Source organism: Silene latifolia, chromosome Y (assembly GCF_048544455.1).
Source record: "Silene latifolia isolate original U9 population chromosome Y, ASM4854445v1, whole genome shotgun sequence".
NCBI lineage: Eukaryota > Viridiplantae > Streptophyta > Magnoliopsida > Caryophyllales > Caryophyllaceae > Silene > Silene latifolia.
This window is the reverse complement of record NC_133538.1, coordinates 393,548,026-393,567,299: the sequence shown is the minus strand read 5'-3', so window position 1 is coordinate 393,567,299 and position 19,274 is coordinate 393,548,026. Positions and strand designations below refer to the sequence as shown.

The 19,274-nt window shown below is 38.3% G+C and overlaps 1 non-coding gene across 1 annotated transcript; it reads left to right on the top strand.

Annotated features, from left to right (window-relative positions):
* Positions 1 to 309: 309 nt before the first annotated feature.
* On the top strand, positions 310 to 416 carry LOC141636482 (small nucleolar RNA R71). Its single transcript, XR_012541089.1, has one exon. It is a non-coding gene; the product is annotated as a small nucleolar RNA R71 (small nucleolar RNA).
* Positions 417 to 19,274: the final 18,858 nt, after the last annotated feature.

Sequence of the window (19,274 nt, the reverse complement as noted above, 5' to 3'; positions counted from 1 at the left end):
GACAGAAAGAACTATCAAAAAAGCATTTACATGGTAAATCCCCCTTTTGAAGCTCCTCCCAACTCGTACTTGTCAAATCTAGCCGTGAGAGCTTCTAATGCAGCTACCGAAGGAGATTCAGCAGCTCTCCTTTGATTTCCCCTGGAATTCCCATACTCGGCTTTGTGGGTGGCCAAGTCATCAATGATCTTCCACCCCTTAGTCTCCCTCGTGTTCTCCTGGAAGCTGCCATTTGCTGTCGCGTCCAGGATAGCCCTTTGATCGTCATAGAGCCCATTGTAGAACTGATTGCATAGGCTCCACTTCTCAAACCCATGATGCGGAATGGTTTGCACCAGCTTCTTGAAACGGACCCATGCCTCATGAAATTTCTCATCAGGACCCTGTTTAAAGCTCGTGATTTGAGCTCTAATAGCATTCGTCTTCGAGGCAGAAAAGTACTTCTTGTAGAATATCAAGGCCAAAGAATTCCAGTCGGTGATCCCATTAGCAGCTTGGTCCAGGTCTCTGTACCACTCCCTTGCACCATCGCGGAGTGAGAATATAAACATAGTCTCCTTTATCTGGTCCTGGGTCACACCGGTCGGCGGGGGTATAAAGCAGCAATAATCGATAAATATCTCCATATGCTTGGCTGCATCTTCATTTGCAGCACCCCCGAATTGGTTTCTCTCAGCCAAGTTGATATAAGAAGGCTTCGGTTCGAATTTGCTATCAGCTCCCGGGTATTCGAACCCCTTATATAGATTTGCAGCTGTCGGCTCTGAGTGACTGGCTATACTCGCTTCTTCGGCCATGACTGGAAATTCTGGAGATGTGACTGTCTTAGCTGAAGAAGTGGAAATGGGTGATGAAGGTGGATCCTCCTCGAATAGCTCGTTCTCGTAGTAACTAGACAGAGTACTCAGCTCTTCATCTGTCGGCAATATCCTAGATGATCGTCTCAACTCACGCAAGGTCTTCTCAATCTCAGGATTGAAAGGTACTAATTCACCACCCTGTGACCTGCGCATAAGAAGAAACTACAAAAAGAATATGAGAATAGTTTAAGGAACGAATGTCCCTTAAACTAAGAAACAGACTAAAATAAAACAACTAGAAATTAGAACAATTGCCTCCCCGGCAACGGCGCCAAAATTTGATACCCGTCGTTGTGAGTACCAAAAATAATATTTATAATACCTATTAAAACTAACAAAAGCTAGTGGTAACAGGGTCGAACCACAGGGAGGCGAATATAATTAATAATTGTCTAAATTTAGTCCTAAGGTAACAATGTGTGGGGGTTTGATTGATTTGGTCTATAGCTAAGGCAATAAAAGTAAAAGTAAACTAAAGAAATGTATTAAATCAAATATAAAGAAGGGTACTAGGATGGTCGGTTCACTATAGTTTTTGGCAAAGATACTAAGTAGGTCTAAATCAAACACATGAGGCGGGAAAACAAGAGGTCCTCTCGGTCCACTCTTAACAAGTAGCATCTTTCGATCTCGCTACGGGTCCCTAATATCACTAATACCGACTCTCGTCCCTGGCGACTAAAAATCTAAACGATACCTATCTTTCGATCTCAGCATAGTTTAGTCATTTTAATTGATAGTCTAATAACCTTCCCTATCTTTCGATCTAATGGGTCAGTCAATTACTAAGCATTCAACTAGTCGCATGCATTCGATTTGTCGAATTTAGCAGTAAAGACAATTAAAACGAAACAAAACCTCACGAGGCCAGTCGATTGACCAGGTTGGACGGTCGATCGACCATGGCGCGATTCAGGGTTACCTAATTCTAATATCGCCTACACTATAATTCCCCTACATCCTAGCACGATGAAATTAGCTACTCATACTAGGAATGATAACAACAATAAAATTGACTAATAAATCTACTGAATTCATGCTCGAAACGATTAAACAAATAAATAACATAGAACGATAATATTGGCTTTGGAAACTAACTAGCAATTTCTATACTATGAATGAAATATATAAGCAATAAAACTGAATAAGAACAGAGGGAATACCGAATGAAATTGCAGAGAAAGGATCCAGAACCGAATGCAAAAAAAAAAAGTAAATTGTATTGGAGATCAGATAAACGTAAAACCCTAAATTACTGATGATAGAACTAATAAAATCTCCCTGTTTTCTCCTAATATCAAGTTACGTTATATAGGAATATAACGCAACTCTTTATTCCAAAACCTAATGTACAATGGGCTTCCTTTTCCTCCATCTTTTAATTCACGTCTGAATTACGGCTTGGTCGATCGACCATGCAAGGCAGTCGATCGACTGGACTGCAGTGTACAGTAGCTCATGTAAGTCGTGGGCTGGTCGATCGACTAAGGGTAGCGGTCGATCGACTGAAGTAGCTGATACTTGACTTCTAAGTTCTTGTGGATTTGTCTTTCGGGCCTCGAAATGCGCACCAAGCTCGTTCCTTGATTAAATACTTCACGTCAAATGCAGTGCAAGATACTCGGGGACGGATTTAGCTCAATATCTACTCATTTCCGCATAAATCTGCAATACTACATAAAAATGCGAAAGTAGACGAAACGGGGCAAATAGTAGCCTTAAACTACATAAATGAGCTCTGAAATGCGTGTAAAAAAGGGTGTAAAACATCATATAAATGACACGCATCACCTAGGATGGGAAGGGTGAACCCTGTTTGGAAACGGGTTTAAAAGGAGGTTTTTGGAATTGTGGTGGTCGTTGGGGAGGGAGGTCGACGGAATGTATATGGTGGGGGTTATGATCGGCGACCGTAGTATATAGGTAGTTTATAGAAAAGTGTGGTTTGGATTCTCCTTTTATTAAGGAGGAGAGAGATTAGGATTGGCTACAAATTAAATCTTTTCCTTGATTTTATTCAACATTTGTTCAATTGTCTCCTGATTTGATTTTTTCTCCCCTAATTTTCAGCTTATCAAATGCCCCGGGGGCTATTTTTAACATTTGCCTTAAAAAAAAGTAGATCTAACATTTTCGAATCGCAACACAAAAACCCGACCCAAAAAATGAAGTTCTACGATTTCCGAAAAAATATAACAAGTCATAAAAACAATTATTTTCAAGAAAATGGCAAATGCAAATACATGTCTAAAATCCTAAAGTTAAGTATTGAAAAACTAGAAAAAATGATATCTAACTAAAATCGATTAATGAAAACCTTTAGAGCATTAGCAATAGTAATTCTTATTCTTGAGATTATCACCAAGAACTTTATTTAAAGAGTTGATCTACTAAATCATAAAGTTGGTTCTTAATTTTAAGAATTGAATTCTAAAATAAGAACTAGGTTGTTAAGCATATGGGAATGTGATGACCAATGACCATGACACAGAAAATGTAAAGTGTCTTTAAACTTTATAATGTCATCTTGGAGGATGTTTATATTTTCGATATGAAGAAAAAGTTTGGTTGTGAAAAGGAGAGTTGAGTTGGAGAAAGGAGGACTTGAAGTCACTCGAAGAAAGAGAGATAGAAAGAATCAAAGAAAAAGGGTGCAAAGGGATGATCAAGAGAGAAAAAAAAGAGAGACCATAGTAACTACGAGTACTAACTAGGGTTAGATTTAAAAAACTCATTCTCTCTCTAAAGCCTCATCTCCCTTCTCTCTAAAAAAAAACACAAAAACCCTAGCTTCCCTTGTGCCGTCGCCTCCACTGACCACACACCCCCCTTCTTCCTCTACCCGATAGCCGGTGTTGGGTCCTTCCCATGGCCCTTCACTGGCGATCCCTCACATCTCTCCCCGTTTGACTCATCTTTTTAATCTCACTTTTCGGTTCATCGGTTTTGTGGCGGTGCTCGTTTTCCGATCTGTCGGCTTTTGGGCTCTTCGGTGGTTGTCGCTGCTTCCACGGGGCTCCTGTCCCTTCGATTCCTCGTCATGTCGCCGATCTTTTCGCATGTTGCTCAGGGTTGATCCCCCCGTCTCCCCTCCCCTGGTTTGTCTAATGTCTCTCCGGGTTGCAGATGAAGAGATTGTTGGGCCGTTGTTGTTGGTCTGTGATTACAATTAATCACTTTATTAGCTACCTCACTACAACCTGTATCACGTTCTTTCTCGGTTTCATGAAACGGTTTCCTTGCGTTTCTGGTTCTGGGATCGCGTTTTAGCCCTCTGATTGTGGGGCCGGTGTTGTTGGTCTGTGTTTTGTTATGTTCCGGGTCAGTTTTGGACCGATTGGTGATCCCCCCATTTCCCCCACCTATCGGTCTAATCTTTGTTGTTGTTGTCATAAGCTTAGCTCATCTTGTCAGTTTGGGACTGCTTGGTGATCCCCCCATTTCCCCCACCTTTCGGTCTCTTGTCCTATGTCTCGTTTGTGGTTGTGGTAGTTAGTTTGTGCATGCTTGTCGGTGGTCCTGGGAGGATTCGTTTGGTGAAATGGGTGGCCTTTTCTTGGCTTTTGGTGCGACTTTTTGTGTTTATTTCTGTGTTGTCCGTCCCTTTTTTTTTGTTGGTGTGAGATCTTGTTGGATAAGTCTTCCTTTTTGAGATGTGTCTGGTAGGGGATGAATCGGGTTGTTGGTTGTGTTGTTGGTCAAGTTGGATGTGGTGGTTGTCGCTACTAGTTGATGCTGGTCTTCGTTTCTTTTGTATTGATGTTGTGGTTTTTTCCTTTCTTTATGCTAATAAAAACCTCCCTTGGGTTATGGGTGTCCTGTCCCTTGATTTTTGGGGTGGTTTGTAGTGTCGTGTCTCTGAACCATTTTAGGGTTATGGTTATTCCACATCTGACAATGGGCGTGGGTGCACCGTCCCTGTGGCTTAGTGTTCATGGTGGTCATCGCATGTCAGATTACCTGGTCTGTTGGTTCTATGATCAAAGGGTACGATTTCTAAGGTGTAGGAGGTTTTTCTCCATCGGTGACGGACTTCGACGCCTTGCTTACCACTTTGTCTTTCTACGCTCTTTTCGGAAGAGTGTAAGTATACCTTGTTATTGTCACTCTGCAGCTCGTATGTATTGATGGAATTCGGAGGTCTCACGTGGGTATGAAGCTCGTTCCATGGCCAGCGGTTTGTTATCCTGCACTCAACATCACGCCCTTAAGGCTCTAGTCTGTCTTGTGGCAGCTTTAATCTTTGCTAATGTGTATGTTTTCGTTAGGAATGACTTGGTCGCACTAGAGTTGGTAGTCAGTTCTCTGGTGCTACTTAGTCGAATAACTTACTTTGTAACATTCGAAATAATGTAGTCCGTTTGCTGTCAAAAAAAAAAAGTACTAACTAGGGTTAAATCGCATTGTTGTTTTATTTAGATAATCAGTAAGTTAATGGGCTGATGAACGGAGTTTATTATGGGTCAATTTCGAATTAAATAACTTGAATCAACCCTATCAACCCTACGTAATTTGACAGTCAAAGCAGCATATATTTGTAAGACTAGCTCAAATGGTAGAACGTAGGCATATCTCATCTATTTTGGTGTAAGTTTCTCTTAAAACGGGTATATCCGTCTTAAAAATACAATGGGTCAAGTAATACACTATTTGTGTGGATGAGACAAATAATTTGTTTTTCCATATGCATTATGCATTTGTCTTATCCATCTCATATGGATATATTTGAACCGTTTAAGCTTAAGACGGATGAGAATTTATGATCTATTTTATTATTTTTATATTGTAAATTTCATTGTATAAATAAATTGAATATTTAAGATATTTTTCTTCTGATACAAATATTTATTTACATCTTATTTATAAAAAATATTTTAATCAAGCATAACTAAAAATAAAATGTGATGAAAATAATAAGTTTCTTGTGAGACAATTTTTCTACCGAGTATTTAAAGAAAGATCATAGTTAAAGACAAAATGGGTATGCGTATTATGTAAACAAAAATCATGGTGATGGTGAATCATGATGAAATTAAAGCATAATATAGTGTTCAATCTAATGATAGCGTCTGTTATAATGACCCATACATTTTCTGCGTGGGTTTTAAACTTATGTATATATGTCGAATATCCAATTATGGACTATGTATATTGTCATCGCATTGCACTTATGATAGCATATAAATGATTGAATGATAGCATCTGCAATTATGATCCGTGCATTTTTTGCACAGGTTTAAAACTAGTATTTTACTCAAGTGTATAGAAATGATTGAATGAAGGGAGTAACATATAAAAAAAAATTATAAAATTGAAGTTAGAATATTCTAGTATTTGTTTTTTACTTATTTTTGTCTTTCCATAAAGTGATCAAGAATGTTTTTTCGTTTTTACCGGAAAAAAGGAAAAGAAAAACGTCTTTATATTATTTTTATACTAGTCTTAAACCCGTGCAAATTGCACGGGTATGCTTTAAAAAATTATTATTTAACGTCTTTGAGATTTTAGTTTTGAGTTATAAATCTCATTAGCGGTTATATAAGAGATTGTAAATAACTTTTTTCTAATAAAGATATAGTAATTTTAGCAATACATTTCGCATTAATTTATATCCTTATAAATTTAGCATATGAAATCCGAAAAATGAAATGAAATATTCTTTATTTCTCTTAGCATTACAATAGAAATTAAAAACCATTCCCTCTATCTCAACCATTTGCTAATCTATTTTTTCGAAGAGTTATTTTAATTATTAAAGATAAACAAATGAGTTGGACTGAGGGAGTAAATGATGTTAAAAAATTTTGAAAATTTTAATTATACATTATTTACATTATTTGTTTTATTAAATACGTGCTTATATTTGTTAAAGATACCGATATGTATGAAACAGAATTAGTTGGTTCCTCTCTTCTTTTTAGTAATACACTCCAAATCAATCTACATTTAAAAGGTTCAATTTAAATAAAAAAATCAGAAAATAGTTTAATTTAAATGGCTTATTAAAAACTAAACATCAAAAATTAATTTAAGATTACTATGGGATGTACAATTCAAATATACTCATCAAATTATTTAAGATTAATTTAAAAATAATTAAATAGCTCAAATATCCTTACACAAATTAACCTGCTCTTTTCAACCCGGACCCGATGAACGATACAACCCGATAATAACCTGCACATTCATGGTTAAGGGCTCAAGGACCACTCAACCACAAAAAAAAAGGTAAATTTATTAAAAATTGTATTTAATCCTATAAAAATAATATAATGATAAAAATAATCTAGATTTTTAAAAATTTGAAATGAAATATGCTTATATTTATTTTAAAGCGGAGTTTTACCATATGATTAATTGCTCAGATGACATTCATCATATAAATATACTCATTGTCTGTAACAATTGATTAGTCTAATACTTAGTTTAGCATTCCGATATTGAATATATCAAACAAAAATTGTTTAACCTTACTAATATGATGTATTATACTATATAACTATAAAAATTCAGAATAATTATATATTTATAATTATAAGTAAAGAAATAAATATACGTAAAAAGGCGTTAGTCTAACCCTAAAACCCGTATAAACCCGACTCGTACAGACCTATACTTTATAAACGCGATATAGAGTGGACTCGTATTTTACTCGAACCTGAAAAAACCGAACCCGTAACCATCCGTATGGCTGTCTAACTCCACTTGAATGGTTAAGAATCTCATATGGAGTAACTTGTTTGGATAAGTATGCCTATATGGCTAAATACAACTCCGTAAAATTTTGAAGAGACGGTCTCAAATAGAACCATTTATCTAACACTTTAGTGTACAGTGCAATTCGGCCCATAACAATACTTTTTTTGGCATCATAAAAATTCCACACTTCAGTCTTCCCTCCAATCCAGTTAAATATAGAAATATTTAAACCCTATTTGTGCCCTAAAAGCCTCTTTCTCTCCCTCAATTTCACCTCCTTGTTTCTCATCATTCATACTTCATTGTAGGCTGGTTGTTTTAATCTTCGAAGGTCTATATCATCAAAGCATTTGCGGGTTCGTTCTTAAATGTGATTTGATGATTTCTTGTTTTTCAATTGATATTGTCTATATACATATTTTGCATTAACATTTTTTTTCCGATTATATTTATTTTACCATATTTTCCGATTCTATTTTTATCAATCCTTTTAATTTTTAATTTTTAATTTTTTCATTTTATGCAATTTTAACATGTTTCTAATAATTATTTTTATCCTCTTTATGTGAGCGTTTACTCATAACTCTTGTACTATGTATAATCTAGTGACTGGTTAATTAATAAGGTAATTCATGAAATTTTTTTTTCCAAAAGTAATTTGCATCTTTTATCTTTGTTTTAAAATAATTTCTGTGTTATTTTGTTGTTTGAAAAATAAAATATGTTTCAAATCTGTAAATTTCACGTTTTTTTAACATTAGTTTCAAATCTGAAATATTTAACAATTAATTTTTTTATGTCGTCTTCTAGTCTTAAATGCTTGGCAAATTGGTTTCACTGATTTTTTGCGTATTAAACAATTTTCGTATACCTAACCTTATCCAGATTCAATATCAAGCTCCGTAATTTATCTTTCATATTATCGGTAGTATTTCGTATTATGTTAGCTAACTAAGTTATGAGATTTAGGTATTTTTTCGGATTGTTGTATTTAAATGAAAAAAAGATTTGAAAGCTGGTGGAAAACATGGTGGGGTAAGTATGGAAAAAATTAAAAATTTGTACTTTCAATCACAGGCTGACAACTCAGCTCTTTGATTGTTCTTTTAGTAAATTAAAAATTTGTACTTTCAATCACAGGCTGACAACTCAGCTCTTTAATTGTTCTTTTAGTAAGTAGGATATTTAAAAACCGTTTGATATAGAGTGCAAGAGCTACTTTTGTAATCAAGAAAATTACTCGATCCAATGTAATACATTTAGTTGACTTTCACAAAATCAATTACGAGTATTTCAGTTTGGCTCAAAGCTATTTTCAGTTTGTTTTCTTTTGCTACTATATGGCTATATGCTCCACCAATCGCTTTATGTCAATAGTTAATATAAGGTAGGTATGTATGACAAATTTACACATCTATTGATGTCATTAGTGTTTGATTTTGTTAAGACGATATTAGGGGAATGGTTGATTGTATTACGTTGGCCAAAGGTGCCTTATATAGTTACAATATGGTAACAATAATATCGGAAATATAGCCTAGAATATAGCGATGTGATACTAACAGTAATATCATACTTTATATTATAATATCACAATAATATATTTCCTAATACCCCCCTAAGCTGGAGCATGAAGATCCAGAGTGCCCAGCTTGCGAAGGATAGCAAGAAACTCCGGTGCACCTAAAGCCTTCGTAAATATGTCTGCAAGTTGGTTTGTAGTAGAGACATGAGCCGTGGCAATCAAACCTTCAGAAATAGCACCCCGAACAAAGTGACAATCAATCGCAATATGTTTCGTACGTTCATGAAAAAGGGGATTGCAAGCAAGATGAAGGGCAGACTGGCTATCACAAAAAACCTGCATCGGAAGAGACACGGACATGTCCCAACTAAGGCCTTTAAGCCATTTTAATTCACAGACAATATTAGCCAAAGACCGGTACTCGGCCTCCGCAGACGAGAGAGAGACCATGGTTTGCTTCTTTGTCTTCCATGATATGGGAGACCCGCCAAGAAAGATGAACCACCCCGTGACTGATCTCCGTGTTAAAGGACACCCACCTCAATCTGAGTCACACCAACCTGAGATGGTAAGAGCACTGTCAGATCGCAACAAAATACCTTGACCCGGACTCCCTATGAGATACCGAACTACCCGTAAAGCCGCATCCATATGTTCTTTACGGGGTTGATGCAAAAACCGACAGAGGATGTGAACGGCATAGGACAAATTGGGACAGGTCACATCGAGATAGACTAGACGCCCAACAAGACACCTATAGGACTCGATATCCGCAAGAACCGGACTATTGGTCGTCCCTAACGTGTGGAGCTGTTCAATTGGCGTGACCACTGGTTTGGCACCAAGTAACCCAGTCTCAGAAATTATGTCAAGGGTGTATTTGCGTTGGCTCAAATAAATACCTTCTGCACTACGAGCCACTTCCAGACCCAGAAAATATTTTAAGGGCCCCAAGTCTTTCATATGGAAGCAATTCCCCAAATACGTCTTGAATTGAGAAACAACGGAAATATCATTACTTGCAATGACAACGTCGTCTACATAGATGAGAATAAATAGACGGGCCTCCCCTTGCGAGTAAGAAAATAAAGAGTAGTCGGAATATGACTGGCGAAAACCATATTCTTTACGTGTAGAAGTAAGTTTGGCAAACCAACAGCGAGGTGCTTGACGGACACCATATAAAGATTTTTTTAAACGGCACACTTTGCCTTCTTTGCCATGACTAAACCCAGGAGGAAGCCGCATGTAAACTTCTTCATCCAAGTCACCATGTAAAAAGGCATTGTGAACATCCATTTGGTGGAGCTCCCAATTATTGATAGCTGTAATGGCCAGAAAAGCTCGTATGGTAACCATTTTGACAACAAGGGCGAAAGTTTCTCCAAAATCCAAACCTTCTACCTGATGGTTCCCAAAGACATAAGACGGGCTTTCAAACGCTCAACGGATCCATCAGACTTATATTTAATTTTATATATCCATCTACAATAGAGAGCCTTTTTATTAGGTGGCAGGTAAGAGAGCTCCCAAGTTTCATTACGTTCAAGAGCGTTAATCTCACTCTTCATGGCTGCACACCATCCACTATCCCGTATTGATTCTGTAACGGAGGGTGGTTCAATCCCAGCAGTAAAAGCTGCAAGAAAGTGACGATGTTTTTCCGAGAAAGAGTGACAATCAATATAATTTGTTAAAGCATAGGGCGTACATGAGGGCGACGTAGGTGAACTCGGTGAGCTTGAGGTCGGGGATGGAATTCGGGCGGTGTCCAGAACATATCAACTTTGGCGGGAATTCCAGAACATATCAACTTAGGCGGGAATTTGGAAATTTCAAACGACGACCACGGCCAAGAGCTGCATCCGTGGGGTCCTCCGTGTTAGCAACCAAACCAGCTTCGGGTTCCCCCCTGAACCAGAACCCGTGGCCTCTTCCAAAGGCCCAGGACCCGGGTGTCCAGCGTCAATAGAAACCAAACGCGTAACCTCATCAACACCATTAAAAGGTTCGTCCAAAAAATAAGACGGGTTATACAAAGGGCTTAGGGTAGGTGCCGGATCAGTAGAGTGAAAAGGGAAAATAGATTCATGGAAAACAATGTCTCGGGATACAAAATAAGACTCTGACTCGAGATCATAAAGTTTCCATCCCTTCTTATTGTTAAGATAGTCAACAAAGACACATTTACGGCCCCTTTTAGCAAATTTATCACCCTTTTTATTTTGATTATGAGCAAAACATAGACATCCCAAGACCCGCAAGTTGGCATAAGACGGTGCTACCCCAAGAAGGCATTCGTATGGTGTCTTGTCATTGAGTAAAGGCGATGGAGTTCGATTAATCAAATAGGTGGCAGAAAGAACACACTCACCGCAAAATGACTTAGGGAAATTAGCCTGAAAAAGGAGAACCCGAGCCACATTCAAGATATGTCTATGTTTGCGTTCGACACGACCATTTTTTTGGGGTGTGCCGACACAAGATGTTTCAAATTTGATCCCATTGGTAAAAACATACTCGGCCATACAATGAAATTGTGTCCCATTATCACTACGAACGGTTTTAACAGTTTTAGAAAATTGAGTTTCAACCATATTAAGATTTGAACTTTTATTTCATTTTTTAGATCCTTAAATACAGCCCTTAGGGCTGTGTATATCATTTTCCTTAATATAATTGTGGTCAATACAAACTTTAATGTGAATTGTTAATATTGTTGGGCCCAGATTTATTTTGCCTGACCAGACGGGAATCAGGCAATAACCAAGCCAAACCTGAACAGAAACAATTCAATACAAGGTATCCAAACATCTGAACAGGCGCCAGCCAAGAGGGAAATATAGGTCATGCAGCAATTAAGCCAGGCCTGAAGGGATATCTCACCAAGTTACATGCCAAGTACTACCAGAACGCGTCAGGCAACAACTAATACAGTTCCTACTTACACGGGAGACTTATTCAACAAAACCCACTACAAATATGGAGCAGTCAACCTAGCAGAGATAAAGACGACCAATCTTAGGAGTCAACCAACCACTCCCGGGTTAATAGGGCTCGAGGCCTATTTACTAGGAAGGTCATAAACTGCTTGAAAAGAACCGTTGCAAAGGAGAGAATGCCACTATAAATAGCAAGGAGAAGAAAGAAGAAAGAATGAATCACGTACTCACTCGCATTTTTACTCTCATCTTTGTAATCATAAACCACCATAGCATTATTCTTAAACAATCATACTCTATTCATAGCCTGGCATACACATTCCATGTCAGGATACCCAAAATCATAGTAACAATCCCTCCTCGCTTGGTGCCCGTGGTTTTTTCCCTTATTCCCAGGGTTTTTCCACGTATAAATCTTTGTCTCATGCTTTATTATTCATTATTTGCTTTGTCAATCGTACTAGTCAGGCTTAATTATTTTGAGTTAGATTGCCCTGCAATTACATCCCTGGCAGGATTTCGTCCTTGTGAGAATCCTGCTAAAATAATTGGCGCCCACCGTGGGGTATCTAGCTAAAAAATAATCAAAACTGATTCCAAACAACACAAAAACCTTCTCAAAAATGACTGGAGACAACATAGAACAACAACTGGCTACCGCCAAACAACAACTACTGGAAATGGAGCAACTGAAGCAGAAAATGGCCCAGTCTGAGGCTGAAGTCCTGAAACTAAAAGAATCAGAGTCCAATCTAAAGCAAAAGCTAGGAGATAAGGCTTTAGGCTCAAAATTGAAGATTCAGCCTGGAACACCATTCTCTTCAATTATTAGAAACATTGACTTCTCCAACTTTGGTACTCCAACTCTTACGAAATCCTAAGCAGGGGACCTTGATTCAGACTCAAAGGATACTCCAAATGAAGAGGCCATCTCAGATCAAACTAACGCAGCCATAATGATGGCCATGCGCCAGGAGATCCAGAAACTCCATGAGAAATTTGAGAAGATCCCTGGAGTACCTCCAACCATTGAGGAAGACAACCCTGAAAGTTATGCTGACTCTCCCTTCGTGGATAAGATAGCCAAGATAGATCTGCCTAAAAAATTTGTGGTACCATCAAGGAGAATCTATGATGGAACTACAGAACCTCAGAACCATGTAGCCTACTACAAACAAAGAATGTTGGCAGCCTCCATACCCAGTGAGTTACGACAAGTATGCATGTACAAGGGTTCTGGAACAACCCTGACCAGACCTGCCCTTCAATGGTACATAAACCTGCCAAATGGAAGCATCAAGTCCTTTGCAGATCTGATAAACTCGTTCAACCATCAATTCACCAGCAGTAGGGAACTCGAAAAGAGATCCAGTGACCTATACAGAATCAAGGAAAAACCTGGCGAGACAATCAGAGCATTCCTGACCAGATTCAACAATGAGGAAGTATCAATCCCCAGATGTGATGTTGGGACAGCCGTGGAAGCTTTCAGGCAAGGACTACCATTGGACAGCGATTTCTATGACGAGCTAACTATGAAACCTTACTTGAGTTTTGAAGATGTCCAGGCAAAGGCTATTGGCTACATCAGGCTGGAACAAGACAAAAGCTTCAAAGCTGAAACCACTGATAGTGTTTCAGGATATGAAAGATCCAACAGGAAAATTTCTAATCACAGAGGAAGCAGTTCCAGGCCATCCCCCTACACTAGGCCTGACAGATCAGAAGTCAACTATGCTCAGGAGCGACGAGATAACTCTTATACTTACCCGCCTATTCAGGAATATAACTTCTCTGTTGATACTGCATGACTAATCAAAAGGCTTGACAACATGGGAGACATTGTCAAGTGGCCCAAAAAGACGGACAATCCCAACTCAAGGAAAGACACAACAAGATGGTGTGAATTTCACATGGACATAAGACATACCACATAAGAATGTCTGGGTCTACGCAGAAAAGTGGCTTACCTATTAAAGAAAGGCTACCTGAAAGATTTGATGCCATCAAAGAACAGAGAAGACAGCAAATCAGAAATGGATCAGGAAAGACCACAACGTGACCTGCCCCCAGCACCACCCATCTATGAAGTTAAATTCATTAATGAAGGATCTAATATCTGCGGCCTGACAAGCTTAGCAGCAAAGAAAATAGCCTGGGAGTCAAAAATAAAATCTCCTTTTAAACCTAGAAATTTACCTCAAATTACTTTTAATGATACTGATATGCACGGAATCCCGGACGTCCATCTTGATGGCCTGGTCATTACCATGCAAATTGGGACTGCACGTGTCCTGAGAATCCTAGTCGATGGTGGGAGCTCAGTCAACCTAATAATGCTTGACGTCTGGAAAGCCATGAAGATTAATGAGAACCAGATCATAAAAAAATCAAATGTCCTGGTAGGATTAAGTGGTGAAACCAAGAACACTCTGGGAGAAATCTACCTGCCAACCTACGTTGAAGGAGTCTCATCATATGAAGATTTGGAGTCCTGGATTGCCTTTCATCCTACAATGCAATCCTAGGCAGGCCTTGGATCTATAATGTCAGAGCTATCCCTTTAACCTATCACCAATGCGTCAAAATACCTTCAGAATGGGGAATAGCAACCATCAAAGATGAACAAAAGTCTGCCCAGGAATGTTACACTGAATCCTTAAAACCTTCCAAGGCAGGTAAGTCTCTCGCTTAGCAATTACAGTACCCTGTTAGGAGCACTTATGTGCCAGAAACTCAAATGGAAACAGATCAGGTAATATTAAACCTTGAGTATCCTGACAGGCACGTACTGGTAGGATCTGATATCCCTGACAATATCAGACCAGAACTAGTAAGTTTTCTCAAGAATAAATCTTCATATTTTGCTTGGTCCCATTTTGATATGACTGGCGTAGATGCTAACATTATTACCAATAAGCTCAATATTGACACTTCTTTTAAGCCTGTACAACAGAAAAGGAGAAAGTTTGCCCCTGAGCGCAACACTATTATTAACGAAGAGGTAGACAAACTCTTAGACATGGGAATGATCAGGGAAGTAATGTACCCTGAATGGCTGGCTAATGTGGTTGTGGTACAAAAGAAGAATGGCAAGTGGAGAGTTTATGTAGACTACACATATCTTAACAAAGCCTGCCCAAAAGATCCATTCCCACTCCCTCATATTGATGCAATGGTAGATGCTACAGCTGGGCACGAACTACTAACATTTATGGATACCTAAAGTGGATTCAACCAGATCAAGATGCACCCAACTGACTAGAAAAACACTGCATTCATCACGGAAAGGGGCATATATTGCTACACAGCAATGCCCTTTGGCCTGAAAAATCCAGGAACAACCTACCAACACCTGGTCAACATGATGTTCAAAGACCAAATTGGTGACATATGTGGGAAATAATCTGTATACTTCCCTTTAACATGAAGGATTATAACGATATAATAAAGATGATCTATGGTCATAAAATAAAATACATAAGCATAAGTAAAAAGATTTAGAATTAACCTCGGGTCCTTGCAAAATTGGCCTAAGAACAATATCAAAATTGATATTCACCTATTAGTTGCACCCAAGACGATCTAAGATATACCCTTTGATTATGCTAGAAATCAATCTAAAATTTTCTGTAAAATTTTATTGTCTTTGTGTTTTTTTTGTGATGAGAAAGAGGAGGCTAGGTCAGAAAAAGAATTAGGTTAGAAATAATTCTCTACCTTTCTTTTTATATAGACCGAAATCCGAAATTAATTAGGAAAGATTTATATCTCCTAATTTCGGCCAATGTGATCCGAAAATAAGGAATTAAATTTCCTTATTTTTGGTCTTTCCAAAAATATATAAAGTGTGTTAAATTGTCATCTAGTGAGGATCGAACCCATGACCTCTTGGCTTGTGTACCCTCACTATTACCACTATGACACATTCAACTTGTTGATATTAAATACAATTGATTATATTTAATTACGAATTAATTAATGATTAATTCTTTCAAACTAACCTTATATATATTTAATTAAATATAACTTATTATATTTAATTTATTTAATTGAATGATTAATTGTCTCAACTTAATATTATTTAATTTTCATTAAATAATTATCTCATCAACACATTGACCAACTTTTTAGTCATTTTGGGCATCAATGTAATTATATTTCTATAACCACATTTCTCAAATACGTCCTATAGGTGTGACCTTTATGGACCAGTTGATCACCGCCATCTGTATGATAATAACGTCAAACTTTCTAGCAAGCCAACCGTTATTAGGTAAACGTTAATCAACTGATTAAATATACGAAATATACCCTTGTGAACCTGTAAGAGATTTACAAATGTTATCACACTAATTTGTGGAGGACACCAGCTCCAACAAACTCCCACTTGTCCTCACAGGTGTATGTGCGATAACCGATTCTCATATCCTATAAAATTTCTCCCACTCAATGTAAAACAATTTGCAAATCCGAATTCACAAAGGTCGTATGTTACAAGCGATCAGTATCAAGAGTGGTTTTCCCGACTAGAGAGTAACTTAACTGATAAACGAATCAACATTTGAGCATGGCCATGCATTTCAGTTACAACTTCTCGAGTGGCCCTGAGAAATAACAATACCTGATAAGGGATGGATATTTTCCTCAACTCAAATCTTGCAGGTGTAAGCACAGTATGAAATGACCCAGAAAAAATCTACTTAGCCCCAGTTACGGTAGACCGTGAGAAAGAAACCAAAGTCACCCAAAAACTGCCTTAATCTCAAGAGACAGTTGATAGTCAAAAGAATCGACTCTAGGTACACAATAGATGTCCTATCCACGACCTGGCACCGAATGTTATAGAACATTTAGGACTCCATTACGTTGTCACAAATAAAAATTGTCCTACGAGGTATCGTCATAATCTCGTATCTGTGATCGATTAGTCAACCGTTTAACTTATGGCTTGTTGAACCCACCATCAATCGACTGCACAATATAATAGCCGGAGTTATCAGCTCACATTTGGCGATTACGGAAAAAAACAAATATAATGTAACTCAGTTCACTTTGTGGCGTTCAATGTTGTCAGTACAATCCACATGAAAAACAAAATATTATATATATATAAAACGATGAAGTTATAAATAATATATGAAAAAGATAATATATCAAATCCATAATCAAGTACTACAACTTAGGAACATGTTTAATTCCCAAGGAATTAACATGCCCTACATGCTTATCATAATTCAACGGTTTGGTTAGAGGATCTGCGATGTTATCATCTGTCGCAATCTTGTCAATCACTATCTCAGTTGGAGGTACAACTTCCTCCATCTATTCCTCGGTTGTTGGTTCTGGAATCTCCGACAGCTCGAAGGTTCTATTACTCGACTTGTTCTCGAGAAATTCTTTCGCTAAGAACGTCGCACTAGCCGCAACAAATACTCGATGTTCGGTTGGCGAATAGAAGTAATGACCAAATGTTCCTTTTGGATAACCTATAAAGTATGTCTTGACCGATCGCGGGCCGAGCTTATCCTCGTGTCTCCACTTGACATAAGCCTCGCAGCCCCAAACCCGAATAAAGGACAAGTTAGGTACCGTTCCCTTCCACATTTCATATGGAGTCTTGTCGATAACTTTAGACGGACTTGGTTAAGTATAAGAGCGGTGACAAAAGAGCATAACCCCATAATGAATCGGGCACTCTTGTGTGACTCATCATGGATCGAACCATATCAAGTAAGGTTCGATTTCTCCGTTCGGACACACCATTTAATTGAGGTGTTCCGGTGGAGTTAATCGTAGAGCGATTCCCACGATCTTTCGGTGTTGATCAAACTCATTTGAAAGATATTCGCCACCCCGATCCGAACGGAGTGCTTTAATCTTTCTACCCAGTTGGTTCTGTACCCTATCCTGGTATTCCTTGAATTTCTCAAAGGACTCACTTTTATGCTTCATTAAGTAGACATATCCGTATCTACTCAAATCGTCCGTGAAAGTGATAAAATGTCTATAGCCATCTCTAGCGGTAATTGACATAGGTCCACATACGTCCGTATGTATGAGTCCTAATAGGTCACTAGCGCATTCCAACACCTTTGAAGGAAATTCGAGTCATCTTGCCAATGAGACATGATTCACACGTGCCATATGCAGAAAATCCGAATGAGGGAATAGTCCCATTATCGACGAGTTTCTTTACGCGTTTCTCATTTATGTGTCCCATTCGACAATGCCATAGATAGGTTTGATCTTTGTCACCAACCTTTAATTTCTTATTATTCATGTGTAATACTTCCGTGGTTTGATCTAAGATATAAATTCCATTCATGGAAACTGCTTTGCCATAAATCATTTCATTAAAAGAGAAAATACAACTATTATCCTTTATTGAAACTGTAAAACCGTCTTTAGCAAGTACGGAAACAGAAATGATGTTCTTAGATAAACTGGGTACATAGTAACAGTTTTTTAAAGATAACTCAAAACCACTAGGGAGTTGGATTACATATGTTCCCTTCGAGGCAGCAGCTACTCGTGCTCCATTCCTGACTCGCAGGTCCACATCACCTTTTTCGAGAAGTATGATGTTCTTTAGGCCCTGCAAATGATTACACAGATGAGAACCACAACCAGTATCTAGTACCCAAGTTCCGAAACTTGCATGGTTAATCTCAATCATATGAATATAAGATGACATACCAACAAGAGCGACACGGCCTGCTTTGATGTCCTCACGGTAGACGGGACAGTTCCTCATCCAATGTCTAGTCTTGTGACAATGGTGGCACTCTATGTCACCGCCCTTGCTCTTTGTCTTGCCCTGTGAGCCACTAGTCTCACCGGGCGCACTCTTACCATTTCCTGGCTTTTTAAACTTTGGCTTACCTACAGCTAAGTCGCCATGAGCCTATCCCTTACCTTTACTCTTGTTGTGAATCGTGAGAACATCCTGCTTCATGCTCCCACTCAATTTCATATCCTTCTCGGTCTGTACGAGAAGGATATGTAGCTCATGAGGACTCTTTTTCAAGTCATTCATGTAGTAGTTCGCCCTGAAAAGGGCAAAACCATCGTGAAGAGAATGAAGCATTCGGTCAATGACAATGCTCTCACTGATTCTACAATTCAGTGACTCCAGTTTCTCGACATTCTCAATCATGTGAAGAATGTTTGGGCTAACCGGTTGGCCCTTCTGGAGTTTCGCATCAAAGAAGCGACATGTATGCTCATATGTGATGATTCTCGGTG